The sequence below is a fragment of the Tupaia chinensis genome, unplaced genomic scaffold (genome assembly GCF_000334495.1).
Source record: "Tupaia chinensis unplaced genomic scaffold, TupChi_1.0 Scaffold000458_1, whole genome shotgun sequence".
NCBI lineage: Eukaryota > Metazoa > Chordata > Mammalia > Scandentia > Tupaiidae > Tupaia > Tupaia belangeri.
The window spans coordinates 41,235-54,765 of record NW_006159966.1 but is presented as its reverse complement, the minus strand read 5'-3'; the positions used below and the strand labels follow the sequence as shown (position 1 = coordinate 54,765).

Here is a 13,531-nt window from a genome sequence, read left to right as displayed (position 1 = left end):
GCTCGCGCGACGGGCCGTTGCTGGCAGGTGACATGTCTGTGAGCCGCGGAGGCTGCGGTCCCCAGGTGAGCAGAGCGCAGAGTTGTCCCGGGCGTCATTAAGCGCGTCGGCCGGGGTGACTGCAGGGAGCGGGGCGGCCCAGACGCCCCAGCCTCATCGCCACTCCGCAGCCCCGGTTGTGGCTTCGTCCGGCGGTGGGAGGAGGGCGGGAGGAGTAGGGCAGAGGGAGAAAGCGCAAGGCGGCGGGAGGGTCCTCGGGCTTGAGACGGGTCTTTTCGAGGTCCGATGTGGGGCTGTGGCGCTGCTGTCCCTTCAGTTGACGGTCTCAGTTAACATCCCCAGGGTGTACTGCAGAGCCAGGTCCCCCTGGTGCGTGGTGGTGCGTGCTCTTAGTTTGTGTTCGTGGTGCGCACACAGGAGCTGATGCAGGAGGAGGAGGACCTTGCACTTTGTCCCCGAATAGCATCTTCACTGTCAGAACCCTTGAGCTCTGGATCAGGCGCTACTCCTATGTTGTGACAGAAACGGAAAGCGTCCGGCGGCTCCTAGGAGTATTGATAATTTGGATTTGCTGTCACATTCTCTCTTAGGCTGTTAATGGCCTAAACGCTGGGCATGCAGTATTCAAATAGATTTGGTATACTATTATGCCAGGCATCTAAACTCTTTATTAAAAATATGTAGGTGTAGCCAAAATATTGTATTTTTATGAACTTTGGCAAAATGATAATGGCAGTAAAATCTAAACCAGCAATGTATCACTTGTTAGTAGTTCCTTTTTTTCAGTTTCCTTCTGTAAAACGTTACTGAATTGGACGTGGTTTAGCTTTAGATGCTGAGGATATTCATGGTGAGAAATACAGAGATACCTATCTAAAGGCCTTAGTGCCAACAGCTTAACTATTTCGGTTCTCTTTGCAGGTTTGTAATTATCCAGCTGCTTGCAAAACGCTTGTTTTCCTTAGCTTCTTCCGAAGTTATTAGGAATGTTATGTTGACTGATACTAATTTTATTATGTCTGAAAGAAAATATTCAGAAAATTTAAGGTACTCGGAAAAGACAAGGTACTCTGTAATATGCAGATGATTTTGTTTTTAATGTCTTGTTTATAGTAAATGTAGCCCAGTGCCCAGCCTGATTAATGTCGGTTAAAATAGTACAATTTAGCACATTTTTAAAAAATACAGTCACGTTTTTATCAAGTAGTACCTAGATTAGTCGTGCTTTTTTTTTGTTCCTTTCAGTCAACTGATCCAAGGATTGACCCAACTCAATTAGTTGTACTGATCTAAGGATTGACGGAACTCATAATGATTAAAGTTGTAGCTGTAACAGAATGATATATGAGTGATCTAAGAATGTAAGGGAATCAGGAAAAACATGGTTTTCTAAGCTGAGCTTAGAATTGCTCTCTTGATAATGTAAATAAGGTCCACGTGGTGTACTTGTAGGCCACTGAGATTTTCTAGTTGTGGAGAATATGGGAATTGCCTAAGAACTGTAATCAGTGGGAAATTCTCTGGCTTCTTAGCTTCTGAACTTTAGGGTGAAGTCTAGAAGCTGAAAAAGTTCATCCTTTGCTTTTAGAGACTAGAGAAAGGATGATGCTTTTAATTAAAGTTTCAGGAACTTACTGCCTGGAAAAAGAACTCAAACCAATTCAGGTGATACATTATAGGTCTTTTAAAAGGGAAATTTCCAGCTATTAATAGGTATAGGGAATTCAGTCTATACTTGAAGAAAATGTGAAAAACTTAGAAAATGTCTTCTTTTTATCAGTGGGCAAAGGCGACAAGGTTAGATTAGAAAAGTTCCTCCCATTCTATGTTGGCAAAAACTGATTTCAGAGGTAGAAAAACCTAATCTCTTGCTGTTCTTTATAACTTTTTGGCAAGAAGCTCAAACTTTAGGGTATTTGTTTTTTGGCCTTGCTTTTGAAAAGTACTAGAAGTACCTTTGGGAATGTAATTACTCAGGTAGACTATTTTAAGTGGCCTGCATTTTAGTAATAAAATCAACCACTTGGAGAGAGTGAGGTGAGGGGTGGGGACAGTTCAGGAGCTTAGCCTGGGTGTGTAAACTGCTAATGTGGGGAAGGGAGAGAAAATGCTTTATCAATTTAAAAACAGTGGGAGATCCAGAGATTCATTCTTCACTCATCCTTTTATATATATATATACGCTTATGTAAAAACACTTAAAGGTACAGGTTAGATACTAGACACGATAAAAGAAGAAAAGTTAACATTTTTGGATTAGTCTGAGAAAGTTTCATAGGCAATAAAATAAATGGTATAGTGGCCCAGAACAGAGAGGATGTCACCTGAGTGAAAATGAGGTATATGGTAAGGAGTTAGGCTTATAGAGTCAGGCAGATCAGTTAATATCCTTGAGCCTAATTTTCCTTATAAAAGAGAGTTATACTAACCACCTCAAAAAGTTAGTGAGAAGTACAGTGTAGCTCCTTAACTCAGTGTCTTCTCTTTGACCACTCTTAATGGTTTAAGGATTATTTGGCTGAAAGGAACAAAAAGTCATCTGAATTAGCTTTCTTTAAAAAGGCATTTGTCATCCATTGGGAGTACTGCCTCTGAAGTCCCTTGCATGATTCCAGCTCAGTGTCCTGGGAACCAGAGTGTCTTCAGGAAGGTTCTTTTCCAGTTTTTTCTGGGAACATACGGTCTTATGTCTCTGCTATTCACTGCATTATCTGTTCCAGTTCCTTTCAGATTGGCCTTCTCTTTAAAGCTCTTGTGCTCTGCTTTCTTATCACTTTGGTTTACCGTCATGTCAACGCCAGACTCACTTTGACTCTGCATCGTGGTTCTCAACAGATACCTCCAAATTAAGTCTGTTTCTGGAGAGAGAATCCACTTGATCAGGTATCTGTCTACTTGGGAGGGGGTGGAGGAAGAAGGGAATGGGAAAATGGGGATGCGGAAGTGATATTAGGTATGTTTCACAAAATTGATGTGGCTGTGTTTTTTAAACTGGCCACATACTTACTTTATTTATTTATGAAATGTACTGTAAACAGGGACTAAATGGTGGGTACCTTTGGCATACTTTAACACAGCAATATGAGTTCTAGTACTTCTTTGAAATGGCTCTTTCTTAGTTTGGCAATGATCTGATCAGATCTAATGGTCTCTTCCTAGGATAGATCCTCCTAGATGTTTGACTGAGGGTAAATGACCTAAATGTTTTGAGACTCATTTTTTTAATTTGTAAAATGAGTGTAATAATAGCACCTTCTGGTATATAAATTATGAATCGTGTATAAAGCAGTTATATCTGCTGGCATAAGGCAGGCACAAGGCGAGGGATAAGAATTAGTTTTTTTTTTCACTAGAGGTACATGTGCTCACTAGAGACGGAGAGAGGGAGGGAGGGAGGAAGAAAAGGAGAGAGGGAACTTGTCAGTGGGGCATGGGATTTGGGGCACACGTGCCCTTTGTGTTTTTCAAGCTACTGGGGCCAGGATTTGAACTGTAGTTGACCATGTGGCATCCAACTTCCTTAACCAACCTAAGGGGGCTGCTCTGGTATTAGCATTTATTGAGTACCTGCTGTGTGGCACGTGCTGTAATATGGGCTTCTGGAGTCTTCAGATGTAAAAGAATATAATTTTTGCCCAGAGGAGCTCAGAAGTGTTATGCTGACCACTCATAGTTAAAACTTAGAAAAAAAAAATTTTTTTTTTAAACAACAGAGTGCATGGGTGTGTGTGTATGTATGTGAGAAAGAGAGAGAGAGAGAGAGAGAGAGAGAGAGAGAGAGAGAGAGAGAGAGAGAGAGAGAGAGAGAGAGAGAGAGAGAGAGCAAACCCCAAGAGGGCCTGGTCACTCATACTGTGATCTTTTTTCTTTTCCATTTCTCTATTCTGCATGCCTGCAGGGCGACAGTGATGGGACTCAGATTTGAATCTGCAGTTGGCCATTGGGGATCTGGGCCTCTCCACAGCACTTAACCATTGCACTGTGGGGCAGGCCCTGAACTTAAGACTGTTTTTGACTTTACTGATCCTAAATCCTTATCTATCTTACCTACTTTTCAGATTGCCATTTATTTGTTCCTTTTTTATGTGCTCTGGAGCCCTTTTTCAGGATCTCCTCTTTGATTCTCTCTTGATTTTTTCCTTGATCTTCTTAGTCTCTGAGATCAGCTTTCAAGGTCTATATTATGCAGGTGATTGATAGAGTAACAGCTCCAACTCTGACCCTAAATAAATCTGTTAATTTTTGATTGCCTTTGGATTTATCATATTGAAATAAAACACTACCTTCAACTTGCCATTATTGGCAAAGGCTTTTTATCTCCCCAGGCTTGATATCTTAAAGTTATCCTTCATCTTTTTTTTTTTTTTTATGCCTCGTATATTGTGTCAGTTAATAGGTTCCGTGTAGGCTATAGGATGCTTCCTGTGTGCCAAGCCCTGGATCATTTGCAGTGTAGATCTCTTCACTCCTTCCTGCTACTGGCAACTTAGGGGGTAGAGCCTTATTGTATTCATAAAAAGTGACATTTAACTTATTGTCACTTCAGCAATACACTCTTAGATTCATGGAGTGACACATGATACTAATAAAGAGAAATGTGTTCCTGGGTTAAAATTCTGAAAATATTTGGATCGGCAGGTGGTATGATAGTTCAGGTGCTGTACTCTCACATGACCGACCATGGTTCTAGTCCTAGGCCTGGCGGCTTGCTTTCTCACTTTCTCTTTCGCTCCATCTCTCTCTGGTCACATTAAAAAATAAATAATAATAACAAATAAAAATAAATCTTGAAAAAATTCTGAACATATTTTTCGTTAAAAATAATCTTGTAGATGGGGTTACGTATAAAATTAAGAACATGGCTTCATCTTGTAGGCGTCATACTCACATTGACAGCACAATCTCAAGATTTTAGTTTTTGAATGTGTGTATTTTTTTACATGAAAATTTTTAGCTTGTTGATCCTTTCATGAAAAATCTACATAATTACCACAGATAGTCACTGTGGACTCTTTACCCCTTTGACATTTTGCCAGCACCAACATTGCCTTTGCAGTTCCCCTGACTATCTTCGTTCTGTTCTTTCGCTATTTTCTTGATGTCTTTTTCTTCTCATATAGGTGTGTCTTACAAGTCTATGTCTGGGGTTCTTTTTTTTTTTTTTTTTTTTCTGTGTATAATCCAAGGAATCATGCCAAAGCCAGCTGTCTTATCACCACTAAAATGGGTTCTGAACCCAAACACAAAGATGACATCTGGTGTGGTCTTATACATCTTGGCTACTTTCTGTCTTATGTACTATTGCATTCCCAGGGTAAAGGACATTGATGACAAAGCAGCTTCCTCCATGGTCATGAATTTCCTGGTAGGGATAGTTACTGTGTCATTCATGATGGCGGTCAATCCTCAGGCAGCCAGGGAGGAAAAGGAATATGTGCATTTAAAAAAAATGTGGGACCACCAGCTGTCAGAGGTTCAGGCAGCTGGATCCCACATGGCCAGCTGTGCGATTTGAGTCCTGGACCAGTGACTTGAAAGACATGCCAAGTGCATGTGTGTGCCACATGAGTGACCAAAATCCTGAAAGGAGAATGGAGGAGAAGGGATTATGGCATTACCATCCTCCCGAGGTTTGCTTTTCTTGCTTTTCCTCTCTTTTTCTGTCTGCCTCTGGTGAGTATATGCCCTATAGAAAAATTTAAAAAAATTGTTTTTGTACTTAATACTTTGTCAACTTGTCAGCTTACTCATATGTGAAATACAAATAACTGCCTGGGGTCAAATATACTTTAGAAGTGGATCCCAACCTGAGAGGCAGCTTAAGAACCAATGCTTGAGAAAACAAAGGTAGCAGTACTAGATTAATTTTTCAAAAAGTCATTAGGTGTCACCAGCAATTTTCTATTTAATGATGTCACTGTTGACATCAAACACCCCTCTGAAATTCATGTCCTTGATGAAATTTACCTAACACCTTGTTCAGTTCAGCAGTAATGTACATGGCTCTTTATTATGGATAAGGCCTTTGGGAAATGCAGAGATGAGTAAGTCATGGCTGTAGAATGTAAGTTCCTGAAAGCAGGAACTTTTCACTATTGTGAATGTACGCATTGAATGTTGTTATGTGTTGAATGTTAGTACTTACAGTCCAGTACAGGACATAGACTTGTAGACATTTAACTGTTATATAAGGCACTTAGTCTTAAGTGATAAAATAGAGCAGTGGTAATTTCACCTTGTGCCAAAGGGACGTTTGGCAGTGTTTGGAGACATTTTTAGTTATCTCAACTGGTTGAGTGTTAATGGCATTTGGGTATAGATCAAGGATGCTCAGGACCAGCAGTTAGCATAACGACTATGTCGCTGAACTCCCATGTAGTAGTCAACCGCTGTTCGAGTCCCAGACTCGGTGACTTAAACTCACGCTGGGCGCGTGTGCGTGCATGCCCAAGATCCTGAGAGGAGAATGGAGGAGAAGGGATTGCTGCCTGGTCATCTCCCCTGGTGGTGGGGGGGGTGATTTCTCACTTTCTATCACTCTGTCTCTCTCTTGTTTTTGTGGTGAATACATGCGCCCTATAGCAAAAACCTCTCCAAAAAAAAAAAAAGAAAAAAGGATGCTGCAAGGTTGAGAAACTCTGTAGCAGTAAGAACAAAATGTATATTGTGAATGCAGGGATGAGGTTAATTTAGGGTTAAAGGTAAAGGGAAAAAAAAAAAAGGCAAAATGTCTTTGGGCCAGCAGTTCACATGGTGGTTAAGGCATTAGACTCCCACATGGTTGACCACGGTTTGAGTCCTGGACGTGGCAGCTTGAAAATTTCATTGGTCAGTGTGCATACATATCCAAAATCCTTGGGGGAGAAGAGATGGTCTCTGTCCTCTCGGGCGGGGGGGATGGGCAGCAAATAGTTTAATAGATGCAATCTTTTAAAAAAAATTACTTAATTTTACTTATTATTATTTAATTTGACTAGAGAGAGATGGAGAGCGAGCGAGAGAGGGAGAGGGAAAGTGAGAAGGTAAGCTGCCCAGTCTAGGACTTGAACCACAATCAGTCCAGTGCCTTAACCACCATGCTATCTGCCATCCCCCCCACAGTCTTCTATGATTGATTAGTTTTTGAAAGACACAACAGTGATAACAGGCATCTGTGGTATTTTTAGATTTTGTAAGTCAAACAGCAGGTCTTTACCCAAGGAAGGAGCTAATATTTGAGTTCCTGTCATGTCAGGTACTGTTTGTAAATGAAGAGGTTGGGGACCAGCAGGTGATACAGTGATTAAGGTGCTGGACTCCCATGTGGTCAACTGTGGTTCAGGTTTCACACCCGGTGATTTGAATATCATGCTGGATGCATGTGCGTGCATGTCCAAAATCCCAGGAGGAGAAGGGATGGTGGCATGGCCATCCCTACTGGGAGGTGATTTCTACTTTCTCTGGTGAGTACATGTGCCCTATGGCAAAAACTTAAAGGAAAAAAAAAAAGAAAAAAGATACAGATTAAACATCCCTAATTAAAAATTTTGAAATCCAAAATGTTCCAAAATCTGAAACTTTTTGAGTGCTGATGTATAACAAATGGAAGATTCTGTACCTGACCTCATGTGATGGATTCAGTCAAAATGCTGCAGCACAGAAATATCATATAAAATTACCTTGGCCATGTGTGTAAGCTGTATATACAACATTTCATATTTCTAGTCACCAAGATATATCATTATGTTTATAGAAATATTCTAAAATATTTGGAATTTGGAACATTTTTGATCCAAAGTATTTTTTATAATTACTTAATCTATGCCATTGCATTATATTCTTCTCATAGTTCTGTGAAGCTGGCCATTAGCTTCTTTTCTGTAGATGTGGGAATAACTTCACTTTTATTCCACTGTTAAGTATTATTCTGTTTTATTTTTCTAGTGGCTGCTTTAGGGTTTATAAAAAACTAGCTTATAGTCTTTCATTAATTATATTATTTTATGTACAGTGTAGAGACCTCATGACATATTTTTGTATTTAGTGTAGAGATCTTGAGACAGTATTTTAAAGAGAGATTTTTACTATTGGGTGCATGTGCTTACTGGAGACACAGAGAGAAATAGAGAGAGAGAAGGTGAGAAATCACTCCTGGGGGGTGGCTATGCTGCACTCACTTCTCTTGGGATTTTGGGCACGCTCACATATGTGCCTGACGTGAGTTTTGAGCTGTCGGGTCAGGGACTTGAACTGTGGTCGAACATGTGGGAGTCTAGTGTCGTAGACTGTATTTTTCATCTCCCACTGACCATATCCTTTGTGCTGTAATATTTTGTTATACATTTTACTTCTATTTCTGTTGTTAATCCCAGTATAGTCTTTTTTATTTCTTTTTCATTTTTTTAGTTAACACACTTATTCCCCCCGCCCCCCCTTTTTTTTTTGAGAGATTTCTGCTATAGGACGAGAGACACATGCACCCAGCGTGAGTTTAAGCCCCCAGCTCTGAGACCCTAACCATGGTCGACTATGTGGAAGTCCAGTGACATAGCTATTATGCCAACTGCTGGCCCCAACACAGCTATTTTTAAAATGTAGATTAAAAATTGAAAAAAAAAATATTATTCTGAAGTTTGTCTTTTTTTTTTTATTTTTTTTTTATTTGCCAGCGTGCGTGCGTGCGTACTTGCTGGGGAGAGGTGGAGACAAACAGGGAATGTGAGAAAGAACCCTATGGGAAATGGTCTAATGCAGTCCCTTCTCCATTTCTTCCTCCTTTTGCAGTTTTGGGCTTGTATATACACACAACTGGTGTGTTTCTCAGTTCACTGTGTCTGGGATTCAAACCATGCAATTGGCCTTGTCTATCCAGCTGTCTTTTTTTTTTTTTTTTTGGAGAGATTTTCACTGTAGGGCGCGTGCGCTCGCCAGACAGACAGAGAGAGACCTAGAGACAGAAAGCGAGAAATCACCCCCCAGGGGGGATGGTCACGCCGCAATCCCTTCTCCTCCATTCTCCTCTCGGGATCTTGGGCACGCACGCACACGCGCCCGGCGTGAGTTTTAAGCCACCGGGTCCGGGACACGAACCGCGGTCGACTACGTGGGAATCCAGCGACATAGCCATTACGCTAACTGCTGGTTCCCTATCCAGCTGTCTTAACCACCGCACCACTGATGACATTCAGATGCTTTTATTCCTTCACATTCCTTTATATAGATCCAAACTTCTGTCTGATATTGGGTTTCTTTGCCTGAAGAATTTTTGTTCATTGTTATTTTAGTGGTGGTCAGCCAGGATAAGTCTCATAGCTCTTATTCTGAATGGCCTTATTTTGTCTCAGTTTCTAAAAGGTATTTTCACTGGGTATGGATATATGGGTTGACACTTTTTTTTTTGTCTCCTTGCAGTGCTTTGAAGATATTGCCCCATCGTATTGTTTTCTGACTTTCAGAGAAAGGAAGTCTGCTGTTCTTTATTCCTTAGTGTAATGTGTATTTTTTTCCCTAGTTGTTTTTAAGATTTTTTCTCTTTACTGGTTTTCAGCATGTTGATTATGGTAATGCGCCTCGGTATGTTTACAGTTTTATGTTTACAGTTCTCAGGGTTTGTTGAGTGTCCCTAAATCTGTCAGTTTATATGTTTGATCAAATTTTGGAGGTTTTTTTTTTCCTATAGGTCACACGCGCTTGTTAGAAAGACAGAGAGACAGAAAGCGAGAAGTCACCCCCTAGGAGGGATGACCACACCACAATCCCTTCTCCTCCATTCTCCTCTCAGGATCTTGGGCACGCATGCACATGCGCCTGGCATGAGTTTAAGCCACTGGGTCTGGGGCTTGAACCACAGTTGACTACCTGGGAGTCCAGTGACATAGCCATTACGCTAACTGCTGGTCCCAGGTTTCATCAAATTTTGGAAATCCTGGACCATTTTTGTTGTTTACAATTTTTTTTCTATCCCCCTACACAGTTTTTGAAACTCTAGTTATCTTTCATCATGCTTAATAAGTCAGTGATTGTGGTACCAGACGATGGCGTAAGGGTTATGTCACTGGACTCCTACGTAGTTGACCAAGTCCCGGACCTGGTGGCTTCAAACTCACACTGGTCATATGTGCGTGCATGTCCCCAGATCCCAAGAGAATGGAGGAAAAGGGATTGTGGTATGGCCATCCTCCCTGGGGGGAGATTTCTCACTTTCTGTCTCTCTATCACTCTCTCTGGTGAGCACATGCGCCCTATAGCAAAAACCTCTCTTTAAAAAAGAAAAATAAATGAGGGACCAGCAGTTAGCGTAATGGCTGTGTCGCTGGACTCCCATGTAGTGGACCGTGGTGCGAGTCCTGGACCCAGTGGCTTAAATTCATGCAGGGTGCGTGTGCGTGCGTGCCCAAGATCGTGAGAGGAAAATGGAGGAGAAGGATTGCGGTGTGGCCATCCCCCTGGGGCATGATTTCTCGCTTTCTGTCTCTCTGTCTCTTTCTGTCTTTCTGGTGTGTGTACGTGCCTTATAGCAAAAACCTCTCAAAAAGAAATAAAGGGAAAAAAGTCAATGATTTAGCATAAAGGAGGTGGCTACTGTTTGGGCAAGGAAGGATAATGGAAGGGTGATCTAAGCTTTTTCAAGGAGAGAGGCCCTTGAAGTGATGCTTGAAGAGTACCAATTTAACTGATAGAAGAGAGGGTAGATTTGAGAAAAGATTTGAGAATGACAGATCAGGACTTGGTAATTCATTAGACAAGAATGATAGTCTGTGAGGATTGAGAGAAAGCAATTTCCAAACTAACGTACTGTCTGGGATGGGTTTCCTGGTTTTAACTAAGAGAATAGAGAGGAGATTACTTAGGGAAAAAGTTTAATTCAACTTTCGAACATACTAATTTTGGAGTAATTGGGACACTTAGTTGGAAGTGTCTAATAGAAAATTGGAGATAAGAAACTGAAACTCAGGTACTGAAACTGAAGATATTTAATTAAAGATAAGATATAATTAGGGTGTTGTTTCCATATTTAAAACCAGAGTTAGAGGTAACATATCCATGGAAAACTAAATACAGTAAGGCCCAAAGAGGACAAGGATAAGTTAGGAAATAGTATTTGAATAATAATTTAAATAATAGTATTTGAATAATAATAGAATTTAGAGGAGACTAACAAGTGTTTCTTAACCATTAATTACATGCAGTGCTTGTTAAAATACAGATTTCTGGGTTCTGGGTAGACCTACTGAATCTCTATCCTCTTGGTGTATGTACAGTAGAAATACGCTGATTTACCTGTATGCTGGGAGAACCAGTGCAGTAGTAGGAGGGTCAAGATGGGACTGTGTTGATAAAAGACTATAAAGGCATGGCAAAGACTCCTTGATGTGGTTAATCTACTCTGGCTATTACAAAAAAAAAAAAAAAAGGTTAAATGATAGATGATGTTGGCTCAAATGTGTCTTAGGCCAGAAGAGGGTAGGGAAACCTCTTTTTTTCCTGAAATGAAAGAATTCATGTGCATCCAGAAAAATGTAAAACACACATAATTTTACCCTGATAAAACAAATAATCTAGATCCATATAGTTTAAGTCTTCTTTGTATTGCATGTATAAATACATACATGTAGTTATATAAGTTTCACACAATGATATAAATGTGAACATTCTGGAACCTGCCTTATTTTGCTTAATAATGTATTACCATCCCATATTGTAGGTAGATCACATTTAAAAAAAATTCCCACTTGTGGGTGACTACTGTCCTCCGTTTAGTGTATCTCATTGAAGATGTTTCCTAGGTATGTACAAACACGTGTGTGTCAGAGTTGTATGTGTATATACATTTTTCTTTTAAATTGCTTGTAAGAGCATATTTACACTATTCTGCAACTTGTTCTTATAGTATCCATTATTCTCATTCTTTCCATTAGTGGGGTAATAATCATGTGACTATGTTATAACTTATTTGGATTAGTGAACTTCTAGGTTATTTTTTTAATTTCAGTGAATATTCTTTCACATATATTTGTGAATTTTTGGCAAGTATATATGTAGGATAAATTGTAAGAAGTGAATTTTTGGCTTAAAGGGTTATGTATTTATTCAGAGCTAGTTTGAATAAATGAAATGATTTATCTTTTGCTTTAGCATATAACCGTTAGATATAAACCTTGATTTGAGGAGCCAGCACTTGGCATGGTGGTTAAGGTGCTGGACTCCCACATGACCAACCACAGTTCAAGTCCTGGACCTGGCGGCTTGCTTTCTCACTTTCCCTCTGTCTCTGTCTCTCTTTGGTGAATTAAAATAATAATAAATAAAATGAGATCTTTTAAAAAAATACCTTGATTTGACAGTGTTGTTTTTCTTAGTCATTTTGGTCCACAGATTAATAAAATTTTCTTTTGTCTATGTTTTATAGTTTCTAAGTGCCAACCCCCTAATTATTTTCCATTGATTCTTACAATAAACTTGCCTGGTAAGTAGCATATAATATACATTTGAGGAGACAGAGCCGGAGATAGTACAATTTTTCCAGAGGAAAGAAAGTTAATAACAGGCAGAACAGGGACAAGAATGGTCATCTTCTGAGTTCTGGTGTATTGTTCTTTTCTTGTGCTGTTGGGAACTCCCTGACCCTTTCTTAGACATATATGAAAAAAATGATACAAAGCCAGGATTCCGGTGGTTTTATTTCCTAAAAATCACAATGCCTCCTCATTTCTTCTCAGTACTGCTTCAGTTTTAGTAATTAATCATATTTTATTGTTGTAGGGACCTCTAGGACTTACCTTCATTCAGAATACCATCTGTCTAAAAATTAAAATATAAAAATCTCTAAGGGGGTGTGTGTGCATTTTCACATTTCATTTTATCGCTGTACTGAAAGAATTTGAAATGAGAACTTCAGTAAAATTTAGTTCTTCTGAAGTTCTGATGGGGGGGCTAGATTGAAGATGTTTTTGCATATTAATTTCCTTATAGTATACGTTTATGTTAACCAAAGGTTTTGGAAACCTCAACTAGGTAATTGCTTTTTTTTAAATTTTAGGCTTTTGCCATAGAGTACGTGTTCTTACTAGGGAGAAACGGGGGAAGGGAAAATGAGAAATCAGCCCCCGGTAGGGATGGCCATACCACAATTCCTTCTTCATTCTTCTCTTGGGATTTTGGAGACACACACACACACCATGATTTTCAAGCTGCTAGATCTGGGACTTGAACCATGCTTGGCCATGTGGGAGCCCAGCACTTTAACTACCATGCCACTTACTGACCCATCAACTAGGCAGTTCTTGGTAAGACCATTTGATTTACTGAAAATTCTTGAAACTAATTAAGCAGTTCTTAAATCTTTATTGATTCTAATTTTTCATTATTTAGAATTTCCTCTCCTAGTTCTGTCCTTTAAAAAAACTTCCTCTGGAAGGCTGTGCACCTGAGAGACCATATCTTTCTTGCTTCCCCTGTATTCATCTAGCAAAGCAGATTTTAAATGAATGGACAGGGACTGTGATCAAATGTAGATACTGAATGGCTAATATCCAGAGTTGATTTAAATTCTC

At 39.8% G+C, this 13,531-nt stretch overlaps 1 protein-coding gene across 6 annotated transcripts in view; it reads left to right on the top strand.

Annotated features, from left to right (window-relative positions):
* Positions 1-13,531, top strand: part of AKAP11 (A-kinase anchoring protein 11) — a gene marked incomplete at its 3' end in the record, with an annotated part of 53,017 nt that overhangs the window by 710 nt on the left and 38,776 nt on the right. For 3 of the 6 annotated variants that reach the window (XM_027774579.1, XM_027774580.1, XM_014590525.2), the window contains 1 exon segment: positions 1-65. 6 annotated transcript variants of the gene reach the window in all.